The sequence below is a fragment of the Psammomys obesus genome, unplaced genomic scaffold, assembly GCF_907164565.1.
Source record: "Psammomys obesus unplaced genomic scaffold, mPsaObe1.curated_primary_1811, whole genome shotgun sequence".
In the NCBI taxonomy this organism is placed as follows: domain Eukaryota; kingdom Metazoa; phylum Chordata; class Mammalia; order Rodentia; family Muridae; genus Psammomys; species Psammomys obesus.
This window is the reverse complement of record NW_026585644.1, coordinates 12,098,186-12,119,658: the sequence shown is the minus strand read 5'-3', so window position 1 is coordinate 12,119,658 and position 21,473 is coordinate 12,098,186. Positions and strand designations below refer to the sequence as shown.

The 21,473-nt window shown below is 41.8% G+C and overlaps 1 long non-coding RNA gene across 1 annotated transcript; it reads left to right on the top strand.

Moving 5' to 3' along the window:
- Positions 1-1,150: 1,150 nt before the first annotated feature.
- LOC129689401 (uncharacterized) lies at positions 1,151-20,666 on the top strand. The gene is made up of 3 exons (XR_008722097.1): positions 1,151-1,308; positions 8,408-8,525; positions 20,481-20,666. It is a non-coding gene; the product is annotated as an uncharacterized LOC129689401 (long non-coding RNA).
- The last annotated feature ends 807 nt before the right edge of the window (positions 20,667-21,473 follow it).

Genomic DNA, 21,473 nt, shown 5'->3' with positions numbered 1-21,473 from the left:
GGTGATTTTAAAAAGCATCAAAGAGTATGTCCTTAACCATCATATTTCTTTTTTTTCCTTCTTTTTTCTTTTTTTTAACTTTAGTAATTACACTTTATTCACTTTGTATCCCCCCATAAACCTCCCCTCCTAATCCCACCTTACTGTCCCCTTCTTCAAGAATGCCCCTCCCCAAGTCCACTGATGGGCGGGTTCCCCTCTCCTTCTTTCTGATCTTAGTCTATCAGATCTCATCAGGAGTGGCTGCATTGTCATCTTCTGTGGCCTGGTAAGGCTGCTCCCCCTCAAGGGGAGGTGATCAAATTGCAGGCCAATCAGTTTATGTCAGAGGCAATCCCTGTTCCTATTAATATAAAACCCACTTGGACACTGAACTGCCATGGGCTACCTCTGTGCGGGGGTTCTAGGTTATCTCCATGCTAACCATCATATTTCACAAAGAGAATATGGTTTTCTTTTTGGAGAACAGATTGGATACACATTTATCTCTGCTTTAAAAAATTCCCACCAAAATAATAGTTAAAAGGATGGGGGAAATCTCATAAACAAAAAAATAAGGAGACCCCAATAAAATTACGGTAATTGCTTTGAATTTGCTGTTTAAAAGGAAAACAATTCTGGAACATGCTTGAAGACATTATACTAAGTTGAATAAATCAATCCTAAGAAAATAATTCTGTTTGAGTCTACAGATACAAGGCAAGTAAAATCATCAAAATTCATAGAAACAGAAAGAGTGGCGGGTTGCCAGGGGCTGGGGACAGCAGAAGGCAGACTTCTTGTTTTAGTGGGTGAAGAGCTTCGGTTTTGTAAGAAGAAAAAAAAATTGGAATTTGTTGTATAACAATGTGAATATATTTAACATTGCTGGATTGTATTCTTAAAATGGATAAAGTGGAAGGTTTTTACTATGTTTATTTTGTCAATTAAAAATTTATCAATTCTTTAAGAATGTCATCCAATGTACTTTAATCATATCCACTCCCAATCTCTCCCTTTATTCCTCTCAGCTCTACCCTGACCTAGCTACTCCTCCCCTTCCCCCCACAGTTAATTTTTAATCAAAAATTTAATAAGAAAAAAAAACAGGAAAATGAGAATTGTCTAATCGAATTTTGAACAAACTTAACCAAACTAGAGAGTGAAGAAAGCTGGGCCTGGGTGAAGGATCAGCAAGAAGGAACCTCCAGGGACGACCATATCTCTCTGACTGAGCAGAGCACAGAAGCACTGGGCACCTATGGAGACACAGGCTAACCAGGCAAGCTGCTCATACTGCTGTTCCCGCTCCAGCTGCTGTGTATCCTGGTAGGTCAGTGACTGCCCCCTCTTTCTCTGACTCCTCAGAGGACATTGCTCCTATGGATCACAGTTTCCTCTCCAACTGAACCACTCTGAGGCAAACTGAATGTGGTGTCCTCTACTTCTTGCCTCCTGCTAGTCAAGCCCTGAATAATTCCCTCTCCTGCATGGGAGCATGGGAGTGCTAACTGTGACTTACTTCTGACCAATAGGATGTGACAAAGGGAAAAGGCTTCTGCAGATAAATTAGTCTCAAAGCTGTTGGTTTTCAATTAATCAACAGGAAGATTATCTTGGTCCTGACTTAATCAGGGAAAAGCAATTAAGGAGGAACAGATTCTGTGTGTTAGCTTGATGGCAGGGGCAGCCTGTCGAAGGGAGGCCACAGAAACACTTTCACCCCTTAGCTGACACAGCATCGCTTTTCTCAGTTCTTTATCTGTCCCCAGAATGGAACTTTCGAGTCTCCTTTAGTGAACATGCCTTACCCTCTTGACCTCTGAATATTGAAGCACCCTGACTGACATCTTTCTCCATGCTCACAGAGTGATCTCATGAAACCCCCAGCAGCTTTAGCTACCATTTATGTACAAATAGTTCTTGAGGTGGTAGTGGAGAGGAACTAGCTGCCAGTGGGCAGGTCTAGATAGCATCTGGGTCAATGAAGCAGGAAATGAAGCGCACATCGCAGGAAGTCCTTAAGGAAGAAGAGATTGTGATCTAATCTGTCTGATCATGTCCATCTCTTAAAAGAAGTCTGATAAAGCAAATAAATAATAGATTCAGAGAGGACTAGACAATTGAAAACAGTGCATCCCACTCTGGAGAAAAGCTTGTCACAGAATACTGCATAGCTTAGCCAAAAGTAATGTGTATATAACCATAAGGTAAAATATGAGTGTGGAGACCAATCAAAAGAATATCATGACATTCTCTCTCTCTCCCCTCTCTCCTCTCTCTTTCTATCCTCTCCCTCTCCCTTCCTACTCTCAGTGTGTGTGTGTGTGTGTGATTTTTGAACTAAAATCATAAAATCCTGATATTCTGTAATATTATAATATATAGTCAATGAGAATTCTGAATTGGAGAATCAAGAAATAACACCACACAGTCTTCAAAAACATGTCACGTAAATAGCAAGAGAAGTAGCTTAAAGAAATAGCTTGCAAGGCCCCTCGAGAAGCGGGTATGGTGTGCTATTTGAGTCAATTTCTATAGTAGGAATTAGGTTACAAGAACCCCTACATGTCCAGGTTTACAGCACCAAAAACCAAAGATATTGCAGTTTCTCTACTGAGGGGATTGAACTGTTTGTTGAGTGGGAAGTTTCCAGGTGCATCTTCGAATCAGAGGCTGATAACTCGCACCGGCACTTTTTACAGGCCAGGGTCCTTGAGGCATTCTCTACATAACCTACCTCTTTTCTCACTTAGTTGAACATTTATGAAGTGCTCCTTTGTTTCATAATATCATGTTCTCTTTCAGTAGTTTCCTCTTCTGCTCAACTTCTCTCACAGAGGTACTTCCACTGAACTGGTGAAAGCCAAGATTCCCAGGTGTAGAATTCTCTTGCTAATCTGTATCCCTGTGGGGTAGGATGTGCCTTTTCATGTGTTCTCAACCCTCTTGGAGTAAACGTGTGCTTTGTGTGAAAAACAGTTTGCCATTTACCCTACTTCAAGGTCAGAGTATCTTTTATTTGTTGAACTGTGCGCTCCGCTAAAGTCTGTTTAGTCTTTCTCAGGGGCATGTATCAGAACACAAGGGAATCGTTGTGGGTGTTTAAATCATTTTGTATTTACCATTTTGAATGGTAGATACAAATAGACTTAACTTTTCCAGTTCTTCAGTGAGAAAGTTCTAGAGTCATAGGAAATACATGTATTCCAGGTTTACATAGCACACAGAAATAGCTACCTTCTTTCATTGGACACATAACTTCTGCCTGCTGCACATTGTACCCTAACAATTTTGTTCATATGTGATAAGCCTGGTGGCATACATGATTGCAAAGTATGATTGCAAAGTAAGTAAGATTTGTGTTGAGTCTTTTAACCACAAAACTCTCAACGGTATCTGCTGGAAGGTTATGGATGGCTGTGCTATCTACATACCTTAAATTCAACAGCCCATTTGCTTGAAGTAAAAATCAAGTTTTGTCCCACAGAATGGCTCTTTCCTCTCTTTAATTCTCTGGCTCTGTAAGTGACATCTGTAGACTTTTGTGACCCACATTCCTGAGTGGATTAGCTATCAAGTCCTGTTGAGTCTACCCCGTGTCCCTGACGTCACTGTCCATCTTAGTGAGCTCAGACTGATAAAACACCACAAACGGGGTGCCTTCAGCAACAAAAAATGTATTGGTTCATCATTTGGGAGGATGGGAGTTCAACAATAGGGTGCCTGCCTGGGTGGGTTCTGGTGGGGTTCCATTCTGACTTTCGGGTGGTGATCTTACAGTGTGTTCACCTGGCTTTTTGATGATCCATGCGCATGGAAGGAGAGTGCTCAGGTATCTCCTCCTCTTCTCAGGCTCCCAGTACTGTTGGCTAGGCCCTTATCCTTATGGCCTTATTTTAACCTATCTCTGCACTAAGAGCCCATTTCCAAATATGACCACATGGGGGGTGAAAATTGACACAATTTGTTACAAGACATGTCTTCAATGGGTCTGTATCACTTTTCTCTAAGACTGTGATCTCCTAATTAACCCTCTTGTCTCCAGTTTCTTCTATTACTAGTTATACATTACTTGAGAAATCTTTTCTGTTAGTTTGTTGTTGTTTATATCATTTTCTGCTTAAACAAAAAGAAAGGAAAGAAGGAAGGAAGAAAAAGCCACAGCAATAAAACTTCCTATGGCTTTCTATTACCTGAAGGAAAAAAAAAAGCATTCTCATAATTATGAACCATAAACTGATTATGTCTAATTTCCCATCTTTAGCTCAAACTCCTCATTCTTCATTTATACCACCTGCACACAGAAACGCTTGCATTTTTCTGAGCTGTGCTTTTTCTGCTTCTGAATGATCACTTACCATGTCTGTCCACTTGGAAATCTTCATCTGCCTTGCCCAAAATTCATAAATCTGACCTTTGGTCGAATGCCACAACAGAGACTTCTTCATGATTACTTCTGATGCTATGACCAGCGGTAATCTTTTCCTATTTTGAACATTCACTTCAGTTTTATAATTTCTCCTTTTGCTTCTGGAATTATGTAGTCTATCTCTGGAAACTAATCTGGAAGAAAAGAGTTATCTCCTGGCTTGTTCATCATCATTACAGGAGTTCACGAGGTGAGGACATTCAGGGAACCATAATTTATGAATGGAAATTCATATATTTCATACTTAAATGAACACAAAATAATTTTTAACTTTCAAAATAAGTTAATTGAAATTATATTCTATTTCAAGCATTTGGTCATATATTGCTCAGGCTTTGACAAAATATCTTATTAAAGAAGAAGTTTTGTTGCTAAGCATTCTAAACCATTGGTTTTATTCAACATCTTCATTTTGCACATGAGAAAACAATGAGGACAAATGGAGATTCAAAATGGCCTTCCCAAGGTTTCCCAACAGCTCAGTGGGAGAGTCAGGACCAGTAGAATATAGGCAAACTCCTTCAATCAGAAATCTACTTAGCAACCACATCCTTCTCAAAGATATTACCCATGCTACACAGAAATGAAGAGAACCGCTTTGAGGAATCCTAACAACTTAGCAAGGGACACCTAGGCTCGCATCTTGGTGAATCCTTTTCTGTAGACACTGCTGATAAAAAGCCACAGCTTTTGGGAAGACGTTTTCTTAGGAAATGTGTTATTCACCATAGAGTCTAATAGAATAAGGGTGTCTTAGAAATATAGATACTTAAAAAAAAACTACATGAGGTTTATAAAACATAAACAGATACTGAGAGAGGATTTCACCATAACATTGTTTGGGAATTCTCAGTGACTGTATAAAAGTGAAATCATCAATATTTAGAATACCAACAACTTTATCTTCTGCTTTTATGCACTTGCATGTCTGATAAAGTTAAACATTTTTTGAGAAACTGAATCTAGAGCTGCATACATGCTAGGCAAGCATTTCTTCACTGGGCACTTTTCTACCCCCACGTCCTATTTTATTTTTTATTCTGAGATAAGGTCTCCTTGGGCTGACTAGAATGGCCTTGAACTCACTAGGTAGCCCAGATGGGGCTTGAAATTGAGCTTCTCATATCTTTGACTCTGAGTAACTAGGACTACAGGCCAGTGCCGTCAGGCCTGGCTGTAAAGGTAATGTTAATACAAGTTCTAACGGTTGCCACTTTTCAATTTGTTTTCTTAGAAATTTCCCTTACACCATGCCTCATATTCATGAATTTTCAAAAAAAAAATGAGGAAAGGTTGAAGGACTGTAGAGTTCTGGCAACAGTTACTGCAATGTTACTTCACAGAAGTTCGGTCTTGGTAGACGTACAGGCTGCCATGGCTTCTCTGTGTGTTTAAATAGAACCTGCCACTTCTAAAGAGCACCGAGAAACATGCCTTTGGGGGCATGCAATGATCCAGAGAGGATGGGAAGCTTTTAGGTAAGCGAAAGCTTTTAGGTAAACCTGAATTTGTCATCAAAGACAAGAACAATACATCCAGGATACTATTTCATGGGCCAAGTTATGTATTCAGATTATATTTCCCATTTTTGTTGCACACACCAGTGAATCAGGAATATTAATTCTGAGAGAGGCACCAAGAAAATGAATAAAAGTGGTCTTGGAAGATATTTGAAATGCAACCATTTCCCAGAATTAAAAAAACGTGGCATTTACCTGTTTGGCATAGATTAAGAAGTGGTTCTTGCATTAGACGGCTCTCTAAAAAGAGTACACGCGTAGTGTTCAGTCTGCTCTGGGCACTGCGCTAGAGGTTGTCATTACAAGACCCTTAGGATACAGCAAAAATGCTCCTGTCTTTATAGTCAGATTGGGGATATAAGCGTGAGGCAAATGAATAGGAAATAAGTTACTAACTTATGTGGAAAGAAGGGTACCCTGGAAGACTTCCCTGGGAAAGGTGATTGGAAATGGTTCCTCTGGTGATTGCTGGTGTAAGGCTTGGGCATTCCATTTCCCCCTGTTAGGTAGAGCAGGAGGAAGTGATCATTGGGGCAGCTAGAGTGAGAGCAGCTGGTACCATTATGCAGTGCTGGCTGAGATCCATCATCCCCACCCAACCAAAGCAGTTAGCAAAACAGCCATTTTTCCATAAGCCTGCCACTTCTGAAGCACCTCTAGCTTCCCACAGCTTGCAGGGTTGGCTGGCCATCCCAGATGGTTTAATTGCATCATGGCGAGAGCCTCTGTTGCTAGTGGGAGATGGGACATAGGTCAGCACTACCGACGGAAAAATACAGTTGAGAATTTCATTTTTCACTCTTAAGCTAGCAATGCTTTACTCAGAAGACTTATACATGTTTCCTTTCAAAACATTTAGTTTGATATAAAAGAGGGAGAGGGTATGAAGCATTCACAATTATATTTATCAAATGCCAATTTTTCATTATTGACGTATATTAATGTGTGTCTTCAGTGAGATTCTGCTCATTTTATAATCCACACTTGTCAACTTAATATAACCTAAACATGAATACTCGTTTTTAAGGTTTTTGTTATGAACTTTTATTTTTATTTAAAGAGAGGTTTTCTCCCCACACCTCTATTATTTAGGGACAAATAATTTCTTGATGTTCTAAATGATTTCTGTGTTCTTGTGTGATGTTCACATCACACCTGTAAACGGCATCAATCCAATTTTCATCTCCTACTTTTTATTTAAATGATAGTTCACTGACAAGAAAAACTCTGCTCCTCATTCAAAACAGAAAACTTTGGAGTTTGGCTTCCATGAAGCAAAAAACAAAAAACAAAACAAAACCCGTAACTGTTTCTAAGCCCCTCCATCTTTCTACAAACTTGGGCCATAAACATCTGGTTTGAGCTTTTGTAGCATAATGAGAATTATTGCTTTCTATTGCTGTGAAGAACACGTTGTCTAAAAGCAACCTGGGGAGGAAAGGGTTTATTTATTTCATCTTACAACTCCCTGGTCGCATTGATCACTGAGAGAAGCCAGGAACTCAAGGCAGAGGCCATGGAGGAGTGCTCTTCACCGGTTTGCTCACCCTGCTCTCTGACATTGCCTAGGACCTCTTGCCCAGAGGTGATATCATTCACAATCAACTGGGCCTTCCTTCCCACATCAAGAAAATGCCCAACAGACTTGCGCCCAGGCCAATCTGCATGAAGTACTTTCTAAATCAAGATTCCCTCTCCTAGGTGACACTAGCTCATTTCAACTTGACAAAGAAAAAAAAAAAAAGTAACCAGAACAAGAATCATAAAACAATAAACCTTTTTCTTATAGAAAAAGCCAGCACTGAGAGAAGCAGTGTCTAGTCTCTAAAATGACAACAAAACCAAATCTATTTCTATCTTTCTACAAACTTGAACTCTAAGCATCTGAAGTGACCTTTTCACTAACTACTACCTTCCAGACCTGTCATACTCCATCTACTCTAGCCCTCCAAAAAAGTGAGTCTCAGCCACCCATCCCACAGCTTCTAAGTAGTGTCTGAGTCTGTTAATGTGAATTCATCCCAGTGCCATCCCCACCACGGCCAGTCTTCTTTACCTTTAAATTAACTTATCCCTTTAGAAATTTAATTCTTCTTGGCTTTAGAAAGCTTGACCATGCCCCTTGATTTGCCAAGCCAGGCACTGGCCTAATCCTAAGGAGCATTCCTTTCCTTCATTGAGGCTTCAGAGAAACCCAGGAATCTCATAGCAGGAGCTGCACAAAAGCCAGAGAATAAGTTCACATTTCAAACTTATTCTTAGGTCTCTGTGTCTCTCTAAGTAGAACTGGATACTGGATCATCTCTAGGATCCCCTATGGGTACAGACTTGCGGTTTTACTGTGTCTTGGTAGAAATACCTCACAACCATTGCATTGTATATACACATAATGATTTAAAACTCTGTAGCAAGAAAAACTGCTGTCTTTTTATTCAGTGGATCTTCTAATTCCATTTATTGTTTTAATTTTAAAAAGGGAGTATGTCCATGCAGTGTTCACGACCACAAACTGAGCAGTTGAGTTTCCCACACCTGGAGGGCTATGGCTGAGCCTTAGGAAGCCACGCTTATGATCACAGTGTCTCCCCTGCCAGGTGAGTACAGCCTTTGGTTTTTACCTTTTGAAAAATCATGCTCTCATGATTGTAATGAATCTTTTCTTTTCTTTTATTCTTTTCATATTTTTCTTCTTCACCACCTCAATCTCTCCATAGTTGTTTATACTGAATAGAGACCTACATATTTTGTCACCAAAATGAAAACAGAATCCATCTGCTCCTGTCGTCCTTATAATAATGTTATTTTTGTAGGCTACAACTTACATATGCTCTTTCCCTTTTTTATACACAATACTGGTCTTAAACTTGAAATACAATTTATAAAAAGGGCATTTTAAAACAATGGTACAGCTGATCATAGGTATTCCAAATGCAAGAAAGCATAAAGAAAAACTAGAATTTTGCAGATTTCTAATATTGAGAGATAGTAAACTGCTATCTTTAAAAATAAATTTTGGAACATACTTTATTGTTTTTTTTTCTCCTGATGTTTTCCTAAAATAAAACAGACTACTGCTACTGCGAGTACTTTTAATTCTGCCTCTTTATATTTATAAACCTTTGCTCTTCCATAAACATTAGAATCCCACATCTCTGATAGCCCTCTCCCTTCACTGAGTCTGCCCAGAAACTTTTGCTTATTAATGTTTCATTAGCATTATCTCAGGCAGAATATTTTCATCATTTCTATTGTTATGCATATTACAATGGGTTGCATGAATATTCGTGCCTTATTTGAAGCTTTCTCAGTAAAGCATGGGAATCCTAATCACACTTTGCCTGGCATTTTTTGTGTATTTCACACCATTCGAAGGCAGCCCATAGTCTGGCTCTATTTTTAGGTTTATGCCTCATTGCATTGATGACTGTCTCTTAATACAAAAACGCTCATTCCAGCTCTTTTTAGGAGCTCTCTTATTGGCCTTATAATCCTCAAAGTCAAGTTTCTTCCTAGCATGCTTTTAGGGCTGTGGAATCTTCTGACGCTGACTACAACTAATATTTGCAATGAAATTTTGGAAAGGCAGTTGGTCTAAATTCAAAGCCACTGAGTGCCTCCGACGCCCACAGCACTTTGTTAGCTTCCTGACCCAGACGGGAAAATCGCTGCTGCCGTGGATTTCATCTCCATTTTCCCCAGAATCAAACCAAATTTATCTGCCAACAGGAGGGGGCATATTGCAAATGGAGTGATAAACCAGTCTCTTCCAGGAACTCTGATTTCAACTTTATTACGTTATTGAATGCTCAGATGTTTGCCATTGCCGCTTAAATTCCAGCCTCCCCTTAGGAAAACAAACAGCACAAGCCTGGAACATCAGAAGGAGCTTCGCTTCATCCCAATTTCTTTCATAGCTAAGGCATGGCAGTGGTCCTGGTGTCCCCCCACCCCAGTTTATTCTTACCGACTTCTCTTTTCCCTATAAACTCTCCTACTGTGTCCAAATTTTATTATTTCACTCCTGTGAATTATTTTGCACCACTGACAAAATACTTGAGGAGGGGAAAACCTTGAGGAAGGAAAGGTGTGTTAAGACTTAATATCCAAGAGGTTTCAGGATCATGCATGGTCAGCTGGTTTTATAGCAATGATTCAGGGAGGCAGAGCATCAGGCTGACAGGAGTTGGAAGAGGAGAGGCTGCTGGTTTGGGAACAGAGACGGAGGAGAGGCCAGGGATAAGACATGTCCTTCAAAGGTCTTTCGTAGTGATCTATTTCTTCCAATCAGCTTCCACCTTCCAGGATTTCTATCACTCCTTAGTGGTTCATTCGGTATGAATACAACCATAGATCAATGCATTGATGAAGTCAGTGTATTCATGAATCTGCTCACATCTCTTGGAACCTCACCCCTGAACACTGCATTAGATACCAATGTCTTCCACACACGAATGGGGGAGGCTACATCCTTTTCAAACCATAACACTGGCATTTCTGTTTACCCACAATGCCTCTGAGGGAAGTCTTGCTTGGGTTGGTGCCTGCCTTTTTTCTTCGGTTTCAATGATTTTGTCTCCCTGTTGAATTGTGGTTCTCTGGCTGCCTCTCAGGTGTCACACAGAATTACCCTCCCAGCCTGCCTTTCCCCCTCCTTTCTTTCCCTGACCTCTCACCAAATTTACTCCTGGATTTCTACTGACCATGGTTTATCCAGAGTGCTATTTGGAAACTTTTTCAATTGTCAAACATTTTCCCCCCTTGTGTTCTTCCAGAAGCCATGCCATTCTGGGCTCCAAATCTGTTGCTTTGGCAGTTTATCAGGTGTGTAAGTTAGTTACCCTCTAAGGGAGTTTAAGTGGGGCTGTGTAAGAATGTTTCACAGGCAGTGTGTTTTTTTCCTGAGGCCTCTTCCCTCGCCTTGCTGTGTCTTCTGTCCCCGTCCCTGTTATATTAGTTAACTCTATCAGTTTAACAGGCTACCCTCAAACACACCATTTTAAAACACTTGTTAACTCAGTTTCCCCGGGCGTACGTGCTTACAAGCAGTTCAGAGTGTGGTTCTGGGCCTGGAGAGGCAAGCTGTCGCTTAGAATGTCATTTACTTGCAGGCTGGAGGCCTGGTTGGAAGACAGTACTAAGAGCTGTCGATGGCTGACCTCTGTTCCTCTCTCATTACAGCTGGGCAGCTTCCGTCCCTGCATGTGTCTGAGAGAAAGCAAGGAGGGAGTCACATGTTTCATTTCATCACCGTGTTTGGGAGCAACACACCATTGCTTCCATTGTGCAATTCAAAGAACTGAGCCTGTCCTTAAGGGACAAACATAGCTTTTCCTCTTACAGAAGGAAAGAAAATGCTATTAAAATAAATCACCATGCCAACCTCCCCCTTTCTCCTTTTATGGCAATTCTGTTTTGTTGTTGTTTGCTGTGTCATTTCTATTTATTTATTTTTGGTTTTTTCAGACAAGGCTTCTCTGTGTAGCCCTGGCTGTCCTGGAACTCACTCTATAGATTAGGCTAGGCTCGAACTCAAAGACCTGCCTGAGCGTTGAGATGCAAGGTATGTGCCATCACGGACTGGTTTATTTTTATGTGTTTATTGTGCTAGAGTCTCCCTAGTTCAGGCTAGCTTTCATCGTCTGATCCTCCTGTCTCCTCCTCTCCTGGGGCCGGGGTTACAGGCTTGGGCTGTCACACCCAATTCTCCTATCAGTTCTTACCTGATGAAAGAGCCTATAAGGCAACACCAGTTTTGATTTTTTTTTCCTACTAGGGCTCACAGTAACCCCTCCCCCATGGTAATAGAGTAGTAGTAGTCTAAGAACCAGATAGGATTTCTATTGCTGTGATGAACACTGTGACCAAAGCAAGTTGGCGAGGAAAGGGTTTATTTGGCTTACACTTACTGTTGTTCATCATTGAAGGAAGCCAGACCAGGAACCCAAACAGCACAGGAGCATGGAGGTGGGAGCTGAGACAGAGGCCATGGAGGGGTGCGGCTTTCTGGCTTGCTTTTCATGGCTTTCTTAGCCTGCTTTTTTATAGAACCCAGGACCACCAGCCCAGGGTGGTACCACCCACACTGGGCTGGATCTTCACACATCAATCACTAAGTAAGAAAATGCTCTACAGGCTTGCCTGTGCTCTGGTCTTATGAAGTCATTTTTTTCAACTGAGACTGAGATTTCCTCCTTTCTGCTGATTCTAGCTTGTGTCAAGTTGACATAGAACTAGCCAGCACACAGGCTTACTCCAGTTCCACAGCTGCTAACCTCTGGGAAGCCAAGCAATCACAGGCCTTACTTGCCCCTGTTTCACTCATAAGGCTTAGGTACTCTCTAACATCCTTTTTCAAGTTAAAATTTGATTTTTATTTCTATATTCATCTTTTAGGAAATTATTACTTAACATTTATTCTTTTTGAAATAAAAAAATAAAATTTCTAGACTCTGGGGAATCTCAATCACTGTAAAATACAGTTAGCCACATGTGATGATAAACAAAAGCTTAAAATGTCAACATCCTGCCATATCAGGGAAAAACCTGAGGAATGTTTAATGAAGGCACTGTTTACGATGCTGTAGACAGGCTTTCAGGAGATCTACATTGGCAGTGTGGTATCTTGATTCAATTCTCTTTCCTTCTTACCTTCTTTTTTTTCTTCTGTAGACCAGGCTGGCCTTCAACTCAGTTTCACCTACTACCTCTGCCTCCCCAATGCTAGGATTAAAAGTGCTCATCCCTGTCCCCCCCACACACACCGGGGGGGCAGGGTAGCTATCAGTCTGGCTTTCAGCTGGCTGTATGGTAGTACAGGATGACCTTGAACTCTTGATTTTCCAAGTGCTGTGATTGCAGTAGAGTACCACTCTGCTTGGCTTGCTTGGTACACGCTGCTTGAAGGCAGTGCAGAAGTAGGAACTGTTGCCCCTCCAATGACAAAAAAGAAAAAAGGACAAAAGAGGTAACTGTCAAACAGACTCCACCACAGAGATGCCCCTGCCAACAACAGCTAACTAGTGATCTCTTGTAGAGGGACCATATAGCTCAACATCAGTTTCTTCCTCCCCTTTTCTCTGGGCTATTCTATTCATTGGCCAAAGTCACTCATACTTGTTAAAGACTAGATCTGATGATTCAAAATAAGCAGTAGACTCCCAAAATGAAGTTAATGCTTGTCCTCACACATGAACCTAGAAATTATTAAAGTATGACAATACACACATTTATCTATCTATCTATCTATCTATCTATCTATCTATCTATCTATCTATCTATCTATCTATGAAAGTCTGATTCTAACAGGTTTGAGTACCAGATATAATTCTACAGTCCTCATTTCACCTTAGAAGGATAAGACTGGGTTGTGATCCTGCCTAAGAAAAAATCTATCCAATGAGTTATGTTGAACTCTTTCTAAGACATAGAGAGAAGTGGGAGAGTATAAGGGGGTACTGAGAAAGCCACCACAGCTCCACTCACGGTTTATGCCCAGGGGTGGGTGCCCTGGGCATAAACACTGGCTTTTCCTTTGAGGTACATACTGGTGGAGATGTACAGAGGAACACCCAGGAGCCTCGGTACTTTGTGATGTCAGCCTCAGGATCATCTGCACCATCCCCTAGGTGTGATCCTGTCCCTGAGCAATCCTCTGATAGCAGTCTGCCCCCACCCAGATTCCTCTAACAGGAAGGACTGTATCAATCACCGAATACAAATACTCAAATATTTCACATTCGTTTTTTTTTTTTTTTTTTTTACTATAAACTAACAATTTGGTGTGCTGGGCTTTGTTAGCGTGCCTGAGGTGTGTTTATCCCGAATAGGTTGTATATATGGACCAGACTCAGGAGAAGCCTCTGGGATTAGAGGGGACAATGAACAGGGGGCAATGGTTGTCCTTGCAGACCTGACAGTTGCCTCTCAGCCCTGTGCTGGCCATGTCCTGGAACATCATAGTCATAGCAACTGCTTGCTCAGCTGTGTGACTCCCCAGGGAGACTCCAGGTCTATGAAGACAGGGACTTTCTTGACTTTTTAACTGTTTGTTGACATGAATGAATGAATGAATGAATGAATGAATGAATGAATGAATGGAAGGACTTGTCAAATGTGTCTGTGGACTTTTCAAGTCATCTCTCCACCATCCTGCAGCTTCCTGTCAGCCAGTAAGTACCCTGCTGAAGGGCTTGTCTGGAACCCTTGTTCTCAGTCCTCAACCTGTTTCTTCTCACTGTTCTGGGGTTTGGAGCTCAGTCCTAATCCACCCCCCACATCCCCATCTGCTCCTAAATTCTTGCTTGCCCTTCCCATCATGCTCTCATCAAGCCTTCACTGTTCAGATGATCCTTTTCCTTCCTTTTCTTCTTCCTCCTTTTCTGTTATTTTGTTTGTTGTGTAAGTGTGTGTGCCGAATTTCTGGTTTGTACTACTTTTCCCTTTTTGGTTCTCTTTTCTGCTTCCTTAGACTACTCTCAACACCGCCTTGCCCACCCTCTCGGGTTCCCCTGTGCTTTCTTGCTTTCTCCTTTCTGTCCTCCGCTATGCCTAGTCTAAAGCCTGAGTAGGGCTGCTGCTGCCTGTTGGCTGCACTCAGAAATTAAATGAGATATACCATCAGAAAATAAAAAATGGAAAGCTTTATAGTGCAATCATCAGAAGATACCTGAGAGTCAGAAACATGGTAGAAAGGGTTCTATCTGCCTCAACTAGCTTTGCAATTCTCAGTTTTGTTTCTCAAAGAAACCGGTCCAAGATTATAGACACCGAGCCCCTACCCTCTTCCACCCGGGAAGATGAAGCGGATCCATCCACAGGCTTGAGAAATGTAGTGTCGGGCTGGACTGGCTGCCCACTGCTCTGCCCTGTCACTCTGAGCAAACCTCCCTACAATCCTCAGGCCCGCTGCAGAATCCCTGTATTTCCTCTCCCTTGTTTCTTTTGGTTTGTGGTCTCTCTAAGGACAGTAGTTATATCACCTTTATCTTTGTATCTCCAATACCTGGCATACACTTCCTAGCACCTTATAGTCCTTCACAAATGTTCTCTTATGAGTAAGAAAAAAAAAAGCTAGCTAGGTATGCTGGTGCAAGCCTTTGATCCCAGCACTGGAGGTGCAGAGAAGTATGTGGATTTCTGTGAGTTCTGGTTTATAAATTGAGTCCAGAACAGCCAGGACTATTACACAGAGACACCCTGTCTTAAGAACAAAACAAAACAAAACAAAACAAAACAAAAAACCAACCAAACAATAAAAGAAAAAGCCATAACTTACTTCTAGTTCAAGTTTAAAAAGTTCAGCCAGTTAGCCTGTGGTGGTGACACACCCCTTTAATCCCAGCAGGCAGAGGCAGGTGGATCTCTGAGTTTGAGGACAGTCTGGTCTAAATAATGAGTTCTAGGACAGTTAGGACTACATGATAAGACCTTGTTTCAAACAAACAAACAAAACAAAACAAAAAGTATACCACCACACCCAGCCCCCAGCAGAGCTACTCACTCAGTTAATATATGTTACATATTCTGGTATCATTTTTATACAATACTGATTTATACAGAGCAATCGTCCTGTTTCTAAGTATTGTCTCTGCTGTAGTGTGAGATGTGGGTCATGTGTTACAAGGCTGACACGCAGCGTGGTGGTGCCCTCCTTCAGACCTCGAGGGAGATAAGTGGGCAGTGGGGTACTGCTCCTGCAAGAAAGGAAAGATCCTTTCCCACAAGCGAGTCCTAGCTTTGGCAGGTTACCCATAATGCCCTTTCACAAGAATTGGCAGGGTCCCAGAATTGGCAGCTTACCAGAAGAGGAGCACACATTATAAGCAAAGTGTGACGTCTCTCTTCACCTGCATGACAGAAGCCACTTCCCTCTGTTTTCCGTCACACTGTGATACAGCTGGACACTAGCACCATGCTCTTGGATATTACGGAATTGTGAGACAAGCGAATCTCTCTCTCTGCCTTTCTTTCTTTTTTAGATAAAATATTCAGCCTCAGGTATTTTGCTATAACAACACAAAGCAAACTGAGGCAATGATCAGTGTTGAGTTCGTACGTACAGGCCAAGTGCTGTATAAAAGACCTTTTGCTAATGTTATCTCTTCTTAACTATAAATCGCAAAACACCTTGAACTGACAATATTATTATCCTCATTTTCCAAGGAAAGAAGCCAAGGTATACAAATAAATAAGTAACTTGCCAAGATCTTATCACTAATATATACAGACGTCAGTATTTAAACCAATCTCTTTTTTTTTTTCCCCAAAACTTGGAACTGCTACACTTTCCAACTTGATACAGTGGAAATGGCCTTTATCTTGGGTTTGCTTCATGCTATTTGTAGCCAGTCAACAACTCTTTAAATATTTCCCTTTATATATTTTGTCCAAAATAAATAAGAAGTTGCTCTATTCATGAATCTTAAGTCCCATTGTGCTATTTCACCCATGGCCACTGAATCACAGCAAAAATGCCTCTCGAAGTCTTCCCTAGCGACTTTGTTCTCTGGGTTCCCACACAGCATCCTACGCAGGCACTCATTGACTACTTTTCTTTTTATCCTGATGATAAATAGTCCTTTGGATGGCTTTGCAATCTAACCCCACTTCCCTCAGGGACCATTGTATAAACACAAGTCCATACCACTTACGGATCACATCTTTCATCTCTCCCCTTCCTCCTTCACTCCTGAAGTCTCATGCCTTTTCTGTATGCTCTCACTGAAGAACCAGCATGTCTCCATCTTAGACTTGAAAGCCATTTTATAGTAAAGACAAACTACATCCATTCCTGTTTACGATTAAACCTCTGTTTCTCAAGGACTGGGCTATGCCTCGTCTGCAACCCTAACTACGGATGGTTCCGTACTGCCTGTTCCAGGAATGGCAATCATGTCTGTGTTCAAAAAGTTGTTTATAGTTATCTTGAAACTACCCTTGTTCCAAAACGTTGTAGGACCACCCATGACTACCTTGTTTTGATTACTTGTTGTGGTGACCTTGTTTTGACCACCTGCTCTTCTCTGCTCCTGTAACCCAGCCTATTTCCCCCATTTGGAAACCCCCTAAGCTATAAAAGCCTTGTCTCCTCACATTCAATGCTAACCTCTCAAGCCCTGTCTTAGAGGGAGACAGCTGTGTACACTATTTTTTTTTTAAGCTTGCTTTACTTAATTTAGCCATGATGATAAATCAGTGGTCTTTCTTGTCCCATTTTTTGGATTAGCACACACTTCAGCCAACCTGATCTGCGGTTTTTCATTTGGGTTGTTAACTTCTGCATGATTCTCATCTCAGGCAGATATAAAGTTTTGGGTGATCAGAATTACTCCACTACAGCATTCTCCATCCACATGTTGGGTTGAAACTTGCCTGGCTCTGAGACACAGTTTTGAAAGACACAGTATTAAATACTCCAACCCCAAATATTAAAATACCAAGGCATCAAAATTCACAAATAAAACAATGAAAAAATGATTTAATATTTTAAAAAATATTTTTATTTTAAATAGGGAATTCATTTGAGGAACATAAAAACATGATAGAAGGACCTCACTGGTAAAGGGCTTGCTACACAAGCATGTGGTGGTTTGAATGAGAGTGACCTCCAACAGGAACCCCACAAGGAGAGCAACAGAACCAGAAAATTTGAACACAGGGGTCTTCCCAGAGACTCATACTCCAACCAAGTACCAGGCATGAAGATAACCTAGAACCCCTGCACAGATGTAGTCCATGGCAGTTTACTGTTCAAGTGGGTTCCATAGTAATGGGAAGAGGGACTGCCTCTGACATAATCTGATTGCTCTTTGATCACCTCCCCCTGAGGGGGGAACAGCCTTACCAGGCCACAGAAGATGACAATGCAGCCACTCCTGATGTGATCTGATAGATTAAGATCAGAAGGAAGGAGAGGAGGACCTCCCCTATCAGTGGACTTGGAGAGGGGCATGCGTGAAGAAAGGGGAAGGAGGGTGGGACCGGGAGAGGAGGAAGGAGGGGCTTATGGGGGGATACAAAGTGAATAAAGTGTAATTAATAAAATTAATTTAAATTAAACAAATTAAACAAAACAAACAAACAAACAAAAAGAGTGATCTACATAGACTCATGTAGTTGAATGCTTAGTCATCAGGGAGTGGCACTGCTTGAGAAGGACTAAGAGGTGTGGCTTTGTTGGGGTGGGTGTGGCCTTGTTGGAGGAAGTGTGTCACTGAGGGTGGGCTTTGAAGTTTCAAATGCTCAAACCAGGCCTAGTGTTGCTCTCTTCCTGCTGCCTGCAGATCAGGATGTACAACACTCAGCTACCTCTCCAGCACCATGTCTTCCAACCATGCCACCATGCTTCCAACCATAATGCTAATGGATCAAGTCTCTGAAACTATAAGAAAGTCACAATTTTTTTTATAAGAGTTGTGGGATACTGGGTATGGAGGCACATGCCATTAATCTAGCATTCAAGAGACACAGGCTGGTAGATGTATAAGTTCAAGGCCAGCCTAGTCTACAGAGTGAGTTCCAGGAGAGCCAGGGCTATACAAAGAAACCCTGCATCAAAACACCAAAACCAAAAATGAGTTGCTGTGGACACAGTCTCTTCACAGCAATAGAACAGAGACAAAGTCCAAGCATGAGGATCTCAGATTGGATCGCAGCATTCATATAAAAAGTTTCATTTTCTCTCTGGTAGTCTGAATGAGAATGGAACCCACAGGCTCATATATTTGAACACTTGGTCACTAGCTGGAATAGCTGTTTGGGAAGGATTTCAGGAGGTGTGGCCTTGTAGGAGGAAGGGTGTAACAGGGGTCAGGTTCTGAAGTTTCAAAAGACTTCTGCCATTCCCAATGTTCTATCTCTCTCTCTCTGCCTCATAATTGTGGATCAGGATGTGAGCTCTCAGCTGCTCCTTGGCTCTGCCATCATGGACTTTAACCTGCTGAAACCCTAAGCCAAATGAAACACCTTGTTTTATAAGATGCCTTGGTCATCATGTAAGTTTTTTTTATAATAGCAATCAAAGTAACTAAAGCAAATCTCATATAGAGACACATAAGTAAAGTAAGTCTGGTTGAGCATAGTAGCACTCACCTTTAATCCCAACACTCAGGAGGTAGAGTATTGTGGCTATAAACATGTTTTTGTTTTGGTCCCAGGCGTGGGATGTGGGACTGATTTAGATGGTCCACAGCAGCAGCCTATTCGCCTCTTGTGGGCTCTGAGAGGAACTCTTTGCCAGCTGCAGATAGTTCAAATCTGAGGACTCTAGAGAAAGAATAAATGCTGGAGCCCAGAGAGTGTGGAGAAAAGAGAAAGATCTAGGCTACTCCCATTTCCCCCTTGCTGCTCCTGGTTGCTGTTGTGAGTCAAGAAGTTAAGATCTCCTGAAATGGATTGGACTGGCTCCAGGGAACCAAATGACCCTGACCAGCAGGAAGCAGCTAAGAAACAAAACCGCACCCCCTCTCCTACTAGTCCTTTCTCTCTCCTAAATGGAGTAGAGTGTTGAAAGGGACTGGGGTAGAGTGGGGAGAAAAACATAAAATGAATGTAAATAAAGAAGTTTTTTTTTTTTTTTTTTTTTTTTTTAAGTATGCCAACCATAGAGTTTGGCCAATCTCTGTAAAAATAATACTTTATAAGATACTGTACACAACAGCATGAGCGACACCAACACACACAGCTGTCAAGGAGAAGCACTCAGGTGCAGTAAAGACAGTTGCATTGATGTGACCCGTGTGCACACACACAGCTTATCCATACAGAAGTAGGACAGATAACGAAATGTGTAAGCACAGATCACTGTGGTTGATTACTGTGTGCACCAAGCTTTGTAACTGTGGTCATCTGAAACACCACAACTGACGCTAAGAGTCACACAGAGCATTATGGGTCAAGCCTGCATAGTAACTGCCCAGGATCCAGATTTGAAGACATTTGCTTTTTACAGATGCAGATGCTAAAAAGGTAATCTCTTCATTTCTTGAACAAATTTCAATTAAAAAATATTTTAGATTTATTTTGTTAGGCGTGTGAGGGTTTGGCCTGCATGTGGTCTGGGTAGCACATGCATCCATGCTGCCCTCGGAGGTCAGAAGAGGGCTAGCCTAGAGTTGGAGTAATGAATGGCTGTGAGCTACTATGTGGGTACCAGGACCCAAACCGCGGTCCTCTGTAAGAGCAACAAGTGTTCTTAGCCACTGAGCCCCCAAGTTTTAATAATTTTAGAGATATGCATAGCAGTAACATAGAAAATGAACATTGTGATTGTATATTTTCACTAATTTTAACGTGCCGAACCAACCCACATAAAGCAACAGAATCCTCTAGGGGTGTTCTCAAATGTTAAACCTCCAGTATCGAATGTGATAGAAAGATGAAATGAGGGAGCATAGCAAATTCCAAAAACCAAAGCTGGCTATTTAAAATTATAGAACACATAAAACTAAAAAAAAAAAAGGGGGGGGGGTCAGGGTGGCACACAGCTGACAGCAATCCAAGGCCTTGAAAGGACCTGTGCCACCAGGCAAGCTCCTTTTCTGAAATTGCAGGTACCCAGGATGAATCAAACTGAACGTGCTGCTGGTGGTTCCCACAACATAGGAGAGGGCCTGCTTGAGAACAGCAGCTTCTCAGGGGATGCTGGACCAAAAGCCAGAGAGTCGCTGACTCCTGACTGCAAGCGAATGCCTGGATCAAAGCTTGGAGTTCTCCCCACCTCTGCCAAGGACAACCTTCAGCTGGTAAGCACTCAGAGTGGATGAGAGCATGCACATCCTCCTCCCTTAAATGCAGACTTAGTGTTGGCTTGTGTCTGCGCTGGAGGAAGAGACAAGAGCAAGGATTTTGAAACCCAGTGCTTAGCTGGCCTGAGGGGTTGCACGGAGAACTAGTCTAAGAATAGTTCTAAGAATAGTTCTGTGTTTGTTTGTGTATAGAATTTCAAACTCAACTTTTGTTCCTAACAAAAGTGAAACCAACAATTCTTTGGACCTCACTGACAAAATGTTTATGTTCATCCAGAAGCTGGGACCCCTCTAGTCTCGGAATCTCTGGCCTTTCTTGGCTGTGTTACCCTCCCAAGGATGCAACCATTTAATTACGCTTCCTACTCCTCTGTCCTCCTGTGTAGTCACTCAAGGGTGATAAACTGGGCATTTCTTCCACATGCTTCCTTCTCCTTTCTCGAGAGTGTCAGTCAGTTCACGTGCTCAGCGAGAACGGTAAATATTTACCGAATACCACGTAGTGCTGTCACCCCTATCTTCTAGCGCTTAGCGGTCCAAGAGGAGGGAGCTACTTATAATTTTACTGGATGTGACCGTCACAAAGGTCACAGGGCAAGTTGTTGGCAGAGGAAGAAACTCGACCTCTGGCAGACACCATTCTCTTCTAAAGAGCCCAAGTCAAGACACAGAGAGACTTGCTTTGAAACTTGCTTATTTTGGGACTTGAGCAGATTTGTCAGCTTTCCCGAGACTCTAGTTTATACCTGTAAGATGTTGATGCTCTCCCTTCCAGTACTCTGGTGGGTTATGATAAAT